The following is a 14,107-nucleotide window of genomic DNA, read 5'->3' as shown; positions in this document are numbered from 1 at the left end:
TTCAACCTGTGATCGTATCTGCATCAGATATTCAATTTCTCTTTCTAATGACTTTCTTTTTATCCATACAATATTTTTTAAAAGATGCAGCTTAGTGGCGTCCCATCAATCATGTCCATATCTCTGTTCTATTTCCAGTTACTGCTGCTAGTTTCTTCTCATTTAACAACACTAATTTTGCCATTTCACTTGTAATAAAGGACATTTCAGAGTTACAGATAAAGAAAATGCATTCATGGTAATATGCTTTCCCTTGCAGCAGTGCTATTATTAAAAGAGCGAGGCTCTTCATACAAAGAGCCACTCTCTCAGAGATGACTGTTCTCTTGGATTATTGGAATGAGAAGCCCATAAAAGCTTGGAGTGAGTTATTGACTCTGCTTCTTTCTGCCTGAGAGCAAAGTAAAGGAGTTTTTTTCTGGAAGAAAGTTACCAAAGAAGATGACAGTCTATGAAATGTAAAACCTCATTACTTGAACAATGACTACAGAGAGTGTTTTATTAATAGTTGTGAGGCTTTTTCGCTGAAAACTTGAGCCTAAATATTTCAGATTTTTATGGAGGTGGAGAAAAAAAAATCTAACTTTGGTCTGCAGAGAAGATCTAAAAACTGCTGCTATTCTGTCATAGGCTGTTTTATTAACTCCTGCTGAAAAGACTCATCAAAGTGAATCTTTTTGTAAAAGCAGGTCAGCACTGCAGAATCAGACTGTTACCTGCAGAACTCCTGGAAGCATACAACATATATCAATCACAATTTGCATTTGTGCTATTTTTGAAAGCGAGAGAGAACTTTCTAAACAAACCATGTTGAGTCATGCTCTCAAACCCGGATATGTGTGTTTGGAAAATGATGCTGCGTCTGGGACCAGGAAGTCTGTCACAGGCTGTCTGTTTACTTCACTACTCAGTTTTCACTTTCTGTGTATGCACTGCTGCAATTCATAACATGTCAACTCAAAGCACTTTACAAACAAAGAGTAAATTCAATTCAATCATACAAACAAACCAGTAGTTATCAAACTTTGCATTAAGTTCAGTTCATTACTCAATTTCGTTTAAAAAGTTTTCAAACTAACAATTCGTTTTTAGAAAGAAATCAGGTTAAAGAATTACTTTTGGGAGTAGTATTCCTGCAATGTATTTTTACATTTTACTTAATTAATATCATTGTAATGTATCTTGAGTACTTTTACTTGAGTAAAACTTATTTGAGTAAGCGCACTGAATGAAGAACAAATATGTTTTAACCAAATATTCAGCAGACACCTTCAATTTATGTTCAAGTGAGATTTATTGTTTTGTTACTCTGATGCTGGTTTCTGTTTGTTGAGTCTCTTGTGCCATTTGCAGACAGAGAAGATACAGTAAACTCTGTAATCACTGGACGTATTTGACCCTGTTCTAACATACCCTACTGTATTTCAGAAGTTTTATCACTGAGGAAAGCCCTGACAGAACTGTGACATTTCATAGACAAAATTAAAGCAATAATAAAACTCAGAATGTGAAGGGAAGGATATGCAGGAGTTTCTGTAGTGTTTTGGCCACTGATGAGGGGAAAAAACTTTTTAGCACCTTGTAAAACCAACTTGACGTTTTATTTTGAAACAGAATAACAGTAAATGTTTACCTGTGGCAGTTTTTTGTTGTTGCTGTTTTTAACACCTAATTAAATATGGTTTGGGTTATAATGGGGAAAAAATAAAAGCAGAAAAAGTGGAATTTGGGAAAAAATAAAACAGATTTTACAGGTTCCATAATCTTGTTACACTGTGTATTTGATTTGAATTGGAGTTTATGGTCAGTTTACTGTGTTTGCCTCAAGCACTCATCAAGAGGCAAACACAGTTGGACAAGGTATAAAATAATGGATTCATTTGGTTTTATATACGACAAGAGAAAAAAAATTAGGAATGAGGCTCATAAAGAAGAGAAAACAGTTACAAGGGTGAAAATGACAGAAAACTGAACTACTTTGCTCTCACTGTGAGCCTGTAAACGCTGTAGAGCAGTAAAACTAGAGTCATTTCAGACCAGTTTTCTGTTGCTTGGCTGCTATAATTAGCTTGTTGCTTTTTTACATAACTCTTGCATCTTGTTCCATACACTAAGGCTGCACCCATCAGGACCTCCCCGTCCCAAATGAACATTTCTGTGGCTTATTATCAGTCAACAAGGAGAAAGAAATTAAAAACACCCAAGCTGTCCCACTAGATTTTCCAGAAAGCCACACATCTCAATCTCCTCCCTGCTGAAGCTGGCAGGAGGCTCACAGAGGAAACCATAATCAGCCAATGTTCAGGCTTTTTCTCCTTTTCCATTACCACAGTGGTCTGTCATTTTTGTTTGTGCTGATCCAAAGCTTTGTGTCCTGCTGGTTCTTTCTCCCCTCTTGGCTCTGGGGCGACAACAATTTCTCTTTTTTCTGTCTGCTTCAGGCTGTGTACTAGCTGGCTGTGATCAGAACTGCTCATTGTTTCCCACCCAATAAACTCGCATGCAGTGATTTTACAGAAAACTACAAGGAAAAACTGTTCTGTGGATAAGTAAGTATGCACCGCAGAAGCCTGTTATGAAATAACCCCATCACAGAATGTAATGCATAAGGCTTAAGGCCATCATTTGTCAGGAATATTGCATACTTTTCATAGCTGTCTTAACTAGGAAAGAATCCCATTCACAGACAACTGAAAGTGAAACTTGAAACTATTTTTATTTAAGTAAACCTTTTACTGACTGAATGTAACCTTAGTCATCAAGTAGTGATATGTGACATCTGCAGATTGTAATTTCTGATGCTGAAACAATTAATCAGATCAATCTTGATGAATTGACTACTAAGCTAACCTAATACTGGTAAGTTAAGTTACAGACTTTTATGCATAAACCTAATTTTGCTAAAAAAAAAAAATAAACAACCTTATAGAATAGAACTTTGTAGAATAATGTTGTATTTGTTTGCACAGTATTTTACTCCTGTCAGTCACATCATCTCCAGACCGTTTGAATAGAAAAATTGGATACCTTTATCTGGTGTAAATTTTCGATGCATTTTTGATACAGAAAGAGTCAAAAATTGTTTGTGCACAGGCAGAATAACCCACTCATTTCACCTGATTTGCCATATTTGGGTTGTTGTCATTCTTGTGAAGTCACATTTTGTCAGATATGGCTCTGGAATGATCAGTTATTTTTTCCTTTAATCTTTACTTTAGACAAAATATCACAAATGAAAAAGATCTGACCGATGGTGAACCTCAGATATCTGAATCAGTATTAGAAGTGAAAAAGTAAATCAGTGCATCTCTAGTTCTCATACAACTCAGAAGGTATTTTGTTAATCTTAAAAATAATTTTAGCTTTTTCTGGTTTTTTAGCATTCAAATCATCCTTATTTTTTCTACATCAGAAACAGGAATATATTTAAATGTTTTTGCAAGAGCATCAAGTAAGTTTCAAAACGGTTTTTCAACTAGAGAAACTTTTTTAGCAACATCCTGTCTTGTCCCTTTCATTAAAAACTTCTAATCAGTGATGCTGAGGGCATCTGGATGTCCACGAGATAACGAATATAAAAACAATAAGCAGGTTTTTCTTTTCAAATATCCTGTCAACTCAAAGTTAATCATCTCTTTCAATTAAAAATTTTCCTTTTATTGCATAAAAGAAAAGAATCCAGATTGATTTCGGACAGAAAACCTTTTAATTACACCCTGATCCTGCTGCTCTGTCGGCTTGTAAACAAGAACGAATCGAAGACATGAAGGGAGAGGAAGTGAGTGAGTGAGAGAGCGAGAACGCCGGGAGTCATGAGGCTGATAATATCCGCCGAGGCATCTTGCCTGGTCGGGATGTAAACAAAGAGACCCTCTTTAATAACATCTGACATTAGCAAGCGTCTCATCAACACTGCGTATGGACATGTTTCGAAGGACAAATATGTATTTCAAAATGAATTAGGAGTTAAGTAAACAAAATAGGAGAAAAGTGGCCTAAAGTCATAGAACCAACGTCAGTAACAGTTTACAATGTGAGCACATTAATTATCATAAACTCACACATGGCATCATGCCCAGAAAAATAATTTACATTGTACAAAAACAATCAAACGGGTTGAATTATTAACATCTCATGCATGCCATCATGCAAAAACATGTTAATCAATTCCAAATGCGCAATATTTAAATCGAAAAACTGTTCCTGTTGTTAAAATTTCTTCCTCATTAATGTCCACTTCTGTTTACACATCAAGGTTAACTGAGGCCATGCTTGGTTTTTACTGCAGTTTTAAATGCTTTGATGTCCTTCGCTCCTGTTAACTAGTTTGTTTGTTGTTTGAAGTAATACCAGTTGGTACTTCATTTAGTCCTACAAGAAACCTTAGTAAAGCAAAAGGTCTTTCACATCTGTGTCACATGAAGCCAACCAGCTTCTGGCACCAATAACAGAGTTTTCCTGCTCAGGACGATTGAGATCTGTTTCATAATTTATCTGCATTTCTTATTTTTCTCAGAAACATCAGACATCAGAGATTGGGTTGACTACTTCTTAACATTAATTGGTCAATAGAGTTATGACGTCCCTTAAGTAACCCAGTTAAGAACTGTTCTTGTTTTATTTTGCTTTTTGCACACACAAACTCCTTCAATGGTGATTGCTAAGTGAGCCTGAGAACAGGCACAAGGGGAGGTCCAGTCTGGGGCGGTCATGCAGTGCTAACTTGACTAGAAATACTGTATGACGTTATTTGAGTTGTCCACACTACCTTCACATGAGGGCCGGCATGGTCCACAGTGGGAAGTGTATCATTTGACTCAAAAGTCCAAAATAATTAGTCAGACTCAAGGAAAATGCTAAATACCGTATGGCTATGATGCAAAGTCAAATGTTGTTTTTGATACATACAGTATTTTCTTGACAACTGAAGATAACTTAGTTACTTGATTCTACTATAAAATGATGCTGTATGCCTGGAAAATACACAAAACCTCCCTTTAAAATAAAGATGCCAGTCTCATTTTTGAAGTCTACATCTGGCAGTAATGTGAATAATTGTGGTCTTCACTGTAGGCTGAGTTTGTCTTTCTGGTAAGGAAGGTAAATTCTCCTGTGCTGATGAGAAGTCATTCCCATTTTGTTTAACAATTTTCTTTGACAACAACAGGCACACAGGAAATGCTTGAAGATTATTTTTAATCACTGTGACTTTGTAAACAATTAGCTTGAATTTAATGAGCCTTTCATCACTTTCCTATGATTCTAAAAAAATTACAAAGCATTAGAAGTTAAAGTATGAAACACTTTCCACAAGGTTAAAATACAAACTTTTAAGTTGTTTATTAAAACTAAGCTCACAAAGGATCTGTTCATCTTTATTCATCACCGCCTCTATAATGTAGTCAGTTGAGTTTGTAGGTGGTAATTAGAAAACCACTTCAGTTTGGTGCTTTATGTCAAATCTTCCTGAGTTATGACATCTTGATGCATCTTTGTTGCAAGCCGACTATTCATTCCTGCCTTCTGTGGACCTGTAGCACCTAAGAAAAAGATGTAAAGTCAATTTAACGTAGCAATTTCCCCTAAAAAGATGGAGTCTGTCAAAGTTTTGATGGATATCAATGCAGAGTAAACAGTTTTTTTATGTGATGAAAGAAAGAGCTGACACCGCCATTCATATCAAGTCTTTTTCTCACTGAATCTACATAATGTACATTGCATTTCATAGTGCCACTTCCTGGTTCAAAGTCAAAGACAGTTACATAACATTTTTCTTCATGATAATGCTGTAATTTAAGACTTCACTCCTGGAGCTTGGAGTCAGTGTCCTGCTGAAGGACACTTCTGACAGACTCTCTGCAATCAAAGCCGAGTTTCATTCCCAACACGCCACAACCTGCTGCTTTATCAGGACCCTTGAAGCCAGACTGCAGCGTACGAGTGGCTGACTGCTGGTTTACAGCATGTTTAAGGTTGTAAAGAGGAGATGGAAGCCATTTTTAGAGGTGTCCCTGAACATGTCGGAGCTCTTCACTGGGCTTTAAAAGCATTCTCATCTCTTTTACTGTACTGGTGCTTTCCTTGATGTGGCCACCAGAGGGCTCTGCCCTGTGGAGCCCTGTCTAACAACTCATTAGCTAAAACTAAAATTCGTGAAAAACGCAATTTGCTTATTGTAATTTCCAGGTCTGTATAAGGATTTAAATTTAAGATCATAGAGATCTATTATTTATCACAGAGTGATATCATTGATTTATTAATTGATGATTGCGACCCAAAATTCAATTTCTAAGGATTAATAGAATGTTGCACAAAAATTATTTTAAAAGGATTTAAAACAGTGGATTTTGATTCAGAAAAGAATACACATGTTATTTAATTCAATTCATAAATACCTTAATAATCCTAAAGAGAAATTGAATGCTGGATATTTGGATGATAAATTAAGGTTAACAACAATCAAACAGATCATCGCATTTTTTTATGCTCATGTATAATTGTGAGTTTATTGTAATTCTTTTGCAAAAATGATTAAAAAAAACAACAACATTGGGTTTAAGTGACTACAGCTATCTCCTACCTACAAGAGGCAGCATGTCTTACCTTTACACCACTGCTGCTTAGTCCATGATTGAGATGGGAAGTAACAAAATGTCACATTGTGCAAATATCGCACAGAATCTCAGATTTGTATTGCAAAACATCACAAAACACTTGCATTATCTTGGAGGGACTCATCAATGTGAAAAGATGCTCAATATTATTAGTATCAATGTAGAGACAGCAATTTATTGATATTTGACGGTATGTTAATGGGTTTGATCAGTACATTCAAGCATCACTGGCCCTTGGGAACATTCATGACCTAGATGTCTCCCAAAATGAAAATGAGTTTGACACCACTACTGCAATATTTAACTGTGATATTTGCTAGCTTAAATTTCCATTTTAGTTTGGAAATTTTTTTTATATACCTTGTGGAGTCTTTGAACCTGGCTGCTGGTTAATGCATCCTAGTCTCTGCGACACTGTGAAGTGAGCCCCTCAAACTGACAGCTGAACTATCCACTCAGCCTCAGTTGAGTCACACTCACATTAAATTTAGGAGCAAAGAAATGGGGGAAAGGAAAAGAAAAAAAACATCAGAATTTGCTTGCAGACAGCAGGAAGATTGAGGCTTAATAGTTTAGAGAGATAATGTTGAGTTTAGAAAAGTTGTTCCGGCTGCATCAAACACTTGGACTGACGGAAGAAGACCGGACATTTCGAGTGTTTACTAGAGGCAGACGTCCTTGTTTGTGTTGGAGGGAATAATCTTCCAGGAAAGACGTGGAAGGAAGCTGTTTGTAGAAAGTAAAAAGCAAAAAGGAAAAGTTTGTTCTTATCTGTAAATTCTGTGTTTGGGTTCCCAATCCAAAGCACTGCTGATGGAGGCTGATTGTTACTGACCCATGGCTACTCCTGGACATTGATTTAGTGTATATCTGTAAAGAGTCAAGTTTTTACAGATGTACTTGGAGTTTCCAGACAAATAAAAACACAGCAACCAAAACTGCCTAAACTTTGTTTTTCTAGGTTGATAACCAGTCAGACCTGTCTCAATAATTACAAATTTAAAGGGATTGATTGTGCTTCAATTAATTTAAATTAGTTATTGGTGACAATCCACTGTGCAGCCTGATTCCCTATCAGCCATCAATCTGATTCCTCAATACAAAGCAGCTTGATGTATGTAGACTGGTTCCCAAAATGAAGCACATTACTTGAATCTATATGTGTTGAATTGAAGGTTATAAAAACAAAAACTTCAAAGATAGTTTGTTTTCGTTCAAATGACACTCTAGGGACCTAGAAAGAACATCAACAGTCTGGTGGACGTTTTCCATTCAGTCTTCATTTTAATCAAATTTCCTTCTGGAAAAAAAAATCACCTCCAAGTTTGCTTTTCTTTTATTAAGGCAAACCTATAAGAGTCTACAATAACTGAAAATCCAGTTTTCTACTAAATTGAACTTCTCTTTGTTTAATTTAAATATTATGCTTAGTTTATTGCTGAGCAGATGAAAATGTACATTTTACATTAAAATTAATTTTGCTTTAAAAAATGATAAATTTTGTGTTTGCCATGACAACAAATTTCACAATCAGAAAGATGAGCATGCAAAATAACATTTCAATTTGTTGGGGCTTGCTGTGGTGGCGCAGGGGGTTAGCACACCCTACATCTGGAGGCCATAGTCCTCGACGCAGACGTCACAGGCTCAATCCCCGGTCCTGACGACTCTTGCCGCATGTCTTCCCCCCTTTCCTGTTTGCCTACTGTCACACAAATACAAGCCACTAGCGCCACAAAAACTCTTCAGAAAAAAAACCCATTTCAATAAGTTATTTCAACTTATATTTTGTACAATGACTGAAAAACAGATTTGATTTTCTTAAAAAATATATGTATAGTTATAAAAATGATTTTAAAAATTGCATTAACTCAATTTGAAAATTTTTGCTTTATTTACACCTCATCCTCCCTCCAACGTTCTGAAGCCACCCCCAGTGCCCCCTGTTGGCTCCCACTTTGAAAAACACTACTCTAAACCGAGGAGTTTTGTTCCAAGTCATCTAGTTGTGTTGAATTTCAGTCAGAACTTCCCCCATGATGCTTTTAGATCCCTGGACAGTGTGCCTGTTTGTTAAGTCTCCGTGCTACTATTCTCAGACAACTTGTCTTTTGATTTCCTCCCTCAAAACTGTTTAGTATTCACAGATTTTTCAGTGGAATGTAACTTCAAATTATACATGGCAAATTAGCATTTATGAGGGTGTGTCTATTAGGAGCTGTGGTCCATAAACTGTGTGAATACCAAGGGTTGACTGTAACCAAATCTTCAGTTTATAAACTGAAATTTGAGTCTTTATCACTATTTTGTGGCTCGGTTCTCAGTTCCCTTGTTTGACTTTTAAAATAACTGAAAACAAATAGTTGTAAAAAAGATGGTTTATGTCCTTTAATCTCTCTCCATCACCCCTTCTCCCCATCTGGCCATCATCTTTACGACACTGAACAGACACACAGAGGAAAAATGCCTCATCTGAAAGTTACTAACAAGTCACAGTGTTGGCTTTTGCTGAATCAGCAGGTCTGGCTGGAAACAACCGATGCCTCACTTTGTTTTTTTTCACTCATGATACCTACACAAGCACACAACGTGAAAGCTGCTGCAGTCGACACAAAGCTGCCCAGAGAGCGTTTAGATGGATAATCAAGATGGTGGTTAGCTTTACAGCTCAATTAGCAGCTGTAATTAAAACAGCCCATGAAAGACAGATAGCTGGGATTGGTATACTTCTCTCAAATGCACCAAACCGCTGCCCACTGGTGCTCTTGCTGAACAGCGATAAAGAGATTCAGATGGGATATTTGCAGACAAACGAGACATGAGGGTTTTCCTACAGAGTTATGAGCTTTTCCATTGGAGCTGCATCAAACTATCATCTCCTATAATAGTTTGGATTTCAAAGTCCTCACTGAATTTCATGTAATTCATAAAATGTTATTAGATATTCTAGTCATACCACAGTGTTGCTGTTCAGTTTTGTATTTGTAATGCAAGACTAACATGAAAATATTGAAAACACCAGTTAATCAGTTTGGACTATCTGCACAAGTAAAAGACAGCAGACATTCTGATTGTTCATTATCGACTGTAATTTAAATCAGTGTTGCCCTAGCAACAGGAATGAGTGGCACTCCTTTAGTTTCTACAAATAGCCACATTTCTTGGTAGTGAATAAAAAGTATAATAACCTTCTTTAGCTTGCTAATTAGCACTGTGCAGCAGTAGTTGGGGGAGGGGCATTACCCTGTCAGTCCGCACTTCTTAGGACGTTTCTACATCTATTGTTGCTTTCTATTTCTTAATCAGTTGATGAGTTTAACTTTTTAGCTTCTTATGATGGTTCGGTTTCTTTTCAAGACCAAACACTGCAAAACAGACAACATCGTTCCGACTGCTAATTGGTCAGATAAGTCTTTTTCAGTATTTACATTTGGAGGAAAAAAAATCAAACATAAATACAGGAAGTGGAAATTATCGCCAAACCAGTTTGTTTCAAACACATTTTGTGCCCAAACACTCCCACAGTGGAAATGAAAGGTCTGGACTCCGTGCTAAGATGGTAAAACAATTCAGAGAGATAAACTGAGATAATGTCCAACCATTTGAACAGTTTTAGATTATTGTCCACAGATTAAATGTTGTGAAACAAGATCAGGAAATAAAGTGGGATTCAAGCTTTCTTAATGAAAATAAAGAATCCAGTACCAACTTATCTGTGCTCTAGGTTAACAAACTAATCAGAGCACGTAGCATGTAGCTAAAACCAGCCAGTGGAGAAGGAGCATGGATGCTACTGATGGATGGAGTCGGCCGTCACTTCACTGCTTCACAAGGGGAGTTCTTATCATGAGGATTATAAATAGCCCAATCCGCCGCAGAGCCTCCTGAATGTCACCCGCTTGGTAAATTGCACTCTTTACTGCTAGAGCAACAGAGGCATGCAAATAAGTAATTCAAGCACGTCTGCATCCATTATGGATAACTGTGTGGAAATGAGAAGTCCAACAACAACAAAGATTTATAAAACAGAACCGTGCGCTGCTTCAGGAGGGCCGCCGTTTGCATACATTTGGTTTGTGTGCTGAAGGCATTCTCTGATGGAATGATTACTGCACTAGTTTGGGGTTAAAAATAAATCTGCCAGGGTGAAAATGTACAAATCTGTTGGCCACAGTCCAATAAATACATCATTAAGAATATCTTTAATTCATAAAAGTGTATATCTATCTTCTTGGGTCTTTTTTTTTTTTTTTTTTACTGTTCCTAAGGTGAATTGAAAGGTGTTAGTATTCATTTTGCAAAAATAAATTGAACTGGATCATTTGAAAGATGTTCTCCACCTGCCTTCACTGAACTGTTGCTGAAATGTGTAACTTCTTCAGAATGCCTGGTAGCCTGGTTAGAATAGCACTGTGCTAGGTCACATGGTTGATGAATGGCTGGCAGAATTAACACTGTGTAATCAGAAAAATGGTGAGTTACATAATGGTTTCATTTCTTTGGAGATTCGAATCTCAACTTGAATCTTCAGTGAAGTAACAATGGAGGATTGAAGAGTTTCTTTTTACTGGGGATTGTTTTGCCTGCAGGACTGCACAGAGGGAAATCCTCTGTACAGTAGAAACCAGGAACAATGACATCATGGAGTAAAGAAACAGTGCTAATGGTTGAATTGGATTACAATCAGTAATTCAATGGTCAGAACACACCTTTGGGAAGATGGAGGCTTCTTTCTCACAATCCAATCCCTAAAGTTCAGGGAACCAGTCCAGATTGGCAACATGACAACCAGATCAGATCTGGAATCTGTGCTAGGCTAGAAAATGAGTTTCAAAAACTTCTCCATTGTTAATTCATAAGGCGTGCTCTGCGCCTTTACCTGGCAACCCCAGCCTCGCTACCTAGCAACCTACCATGTTGGTTTAAAAAAGATGAGTGCTAAGACAAGTGTTTAGTTGTTGACTTACCATTCAGAAACCACTTGTTGGTTGTGCAGGAGGCTCCACTTCTATTTTTCAAAGATGTACTGTTGTGTAATTGCACATCTGTTTTCAGCCATTTTCACATGGCCAGCAGCAACTTATTTGGATTTAAAGTGACCAGAGGCCCTAAAACAGATAATTCTGAACAGAGATCAAAATGGGTAGAACTGAGCAGACTAAAAGTTCTGTGTCAAAGAATGATGTTGTGCAAAAAATGTAATGAACATATTTTGTGTAGCCCATTCACCTATCCTAAGCTGTTAACAGTCTCAGTCAGGTCTCAGATGATAAAAATTGTTACCATCTGATACCATTGGAAAAAAAAACAGTGAGCTTTGTTTACAGTGACTTGAAAGGAAAATATCTCCACTGTAGTCATTATTATCTGTTCAGGCAGGTTTTCTGATATTTATTATCAAACATCCCAGATAAGGAGGAAAAGGATGCAGGGATTAACAGAGATGAGTGTTAGTGTATAACAGCTGGGATGGTCACCGGTGAAATGGTGTAACGTGGTTGAACAATCTGCTGCTGTGTCACGTCACACTGGCAGATAAATAATCAGCTCAAGGAAGGCCCAATTAAGGATCTCATGTACAAGCAGGAAAGATTCAGCAGCTGAGGACAGGAGAAGGAGAGAAATTTTCTACTTTTTTCTGCAGTTGTTAGTTACTGAACTAGGCTGATTTTTACCAAAATAAAGGAAACACGCAAACAGTGACTCACCTCTGTAAACATTTAGTTTAATTCTCTGATAAATAAAATCAGTCAGTTTGTTTCCAGCCTTCCTCAGTCTGTATTTGGGTTTATCCATGTGCTTAATTTGCTGATCACACATGTTTTTGGCTTTCCAGCTTGTTTGCCTCCTTCCATCTGGACTCTACCAACAACAACACGAATGTGATCACAATTTAATTCCTCTTTGATTGAAATGGAAATTGGTGTTCTGCATAGAGAATACTCGCATTTGTTAGGATCCAAATGCAGAACTACTCAGCACAGCCATTTGCTACAGTATATTCTTGCATAAAAGTGTATAACTTTCATCTGAATCCTCCCCACCAGTGTGGGGAGAATCTTATTTTTAGCTTTCAGTGAGGTCAGTATTTCAGCTCCTATATAGCCTCTGTGCATTTGTTGTGCAGGCTGCTGCAGATGCATGGCTCCCCAGAGCAGCACAGACATTGTACAGCACGTTCTGTGATGATTTCCCAGCAGCTATTCATCTTGGGAAAAAGAACATTTTATCTTAACACATGTTTTGCAGCAGTAGATCTATAGCAATTCTGCAGTCTTGGTAGAAATACCTTAGAGATGGATATGTTAGATCCTCTGGTTAAAGGTTTGTGTGTTGGGTTCAGTATTCAGTTACAGTTGAAGTTTGGTCATTAAGTACAAAATTCACTGCTACTCACTTCCTGTTTCTTCTTGCCACTGCAGAAAAGTATGGACAGCAATGATGTCTGGAAACCCCAACCCCAACTGCAAAATTATATGCAGTGACTGTCATTTATCATGTCCAAGGCAAGTTTACTTTTTTAATCAAAATTATTTGTATGGCACATTTCAGCTTCAAACCATAAGTATATAATAGAGTAACCAATTGCAAACATTATATTTTGTCCAATGCATCATCAAGCAAATACATATCAAAATATTGATAAATGTTACAGTTATTATGAATCAAAGGCAACTCGAGGATTTTACGTCTTGATTAAAATAATATTATTACCAAAAGAAAAGTCCTAAAATTACGAGAAAAGTGGTTCTGAAAGAAAAATAATGTTCAGATTTTCGGCAGATTGGGACACAAAATATTTTTTACCCTCAGTGATTCAGATGTTTCGCAGATTTCTGAAAGTTTGGTCTAGATTATTTTAGCAACATTAATACAGAGCACTGCGATAGACTGGCAACCTGTCCAGGGTGACCCCGCCTCTCGCCCGGAACGTAGCTGGAGATGGACACCAGCAACCCTCCTGACCCCTGAATACAGAATAATTAGCAAGAAAATATTAAAACAGGAATGATTAAAAAAAGCCACCAAATAAATAAAAACACAAACGAAGCACAAAATTATGAGATAAGCAAATAAAAAAGATTTTAAAACATGATTTAAAAGTAACTAAACCCCAAATTAACTTTTCCTTTGGAAGATAAATTGTGGATCAAGGGTGCTATCTTTATGTTTCTGTGCAAAGTGTGACATTTTTGTGTAAATTTGTTTAATTCTGCAATGTTTTGTCCAAAACCGTTTCAGTGTTGCTCTCCCTAGGTTGAACAATTGCTACTACAATTAAATTTTGCAATTGGTTTCGATGGTACAGCTTAGTTTAGCATCTGTTTCATAACCCCATGTTCAGATACGTTAATAATAATACATTTTATTTATGACAGACTTTACAGATATCTCAAAGTACTGTAAGTAATAAAACAGCAACAAACAAAGACTGTAGAATACAGATTTAATATTAAAAGTTTAGAACAAAACAGGACTGTGCAGAGCTGCAG

This window comes from Gambusia affinis, linkage group LG15 (genome assembly GCF_019740435.1).
Source record: "Gambusia affinis linkage group LG15, SWU_Gaff_1.0, whole genome shotgun sequence".
Classification (NCBI taxonomy): Eukaryota; Metazoa; Chordata; class Actinopteri; order Cyprinodontiformes; family Poeciliidae; genus Gambusia; species Gambusia affinis.
This window is presented reverse-complemented; position numbering follows the sequence as displayed.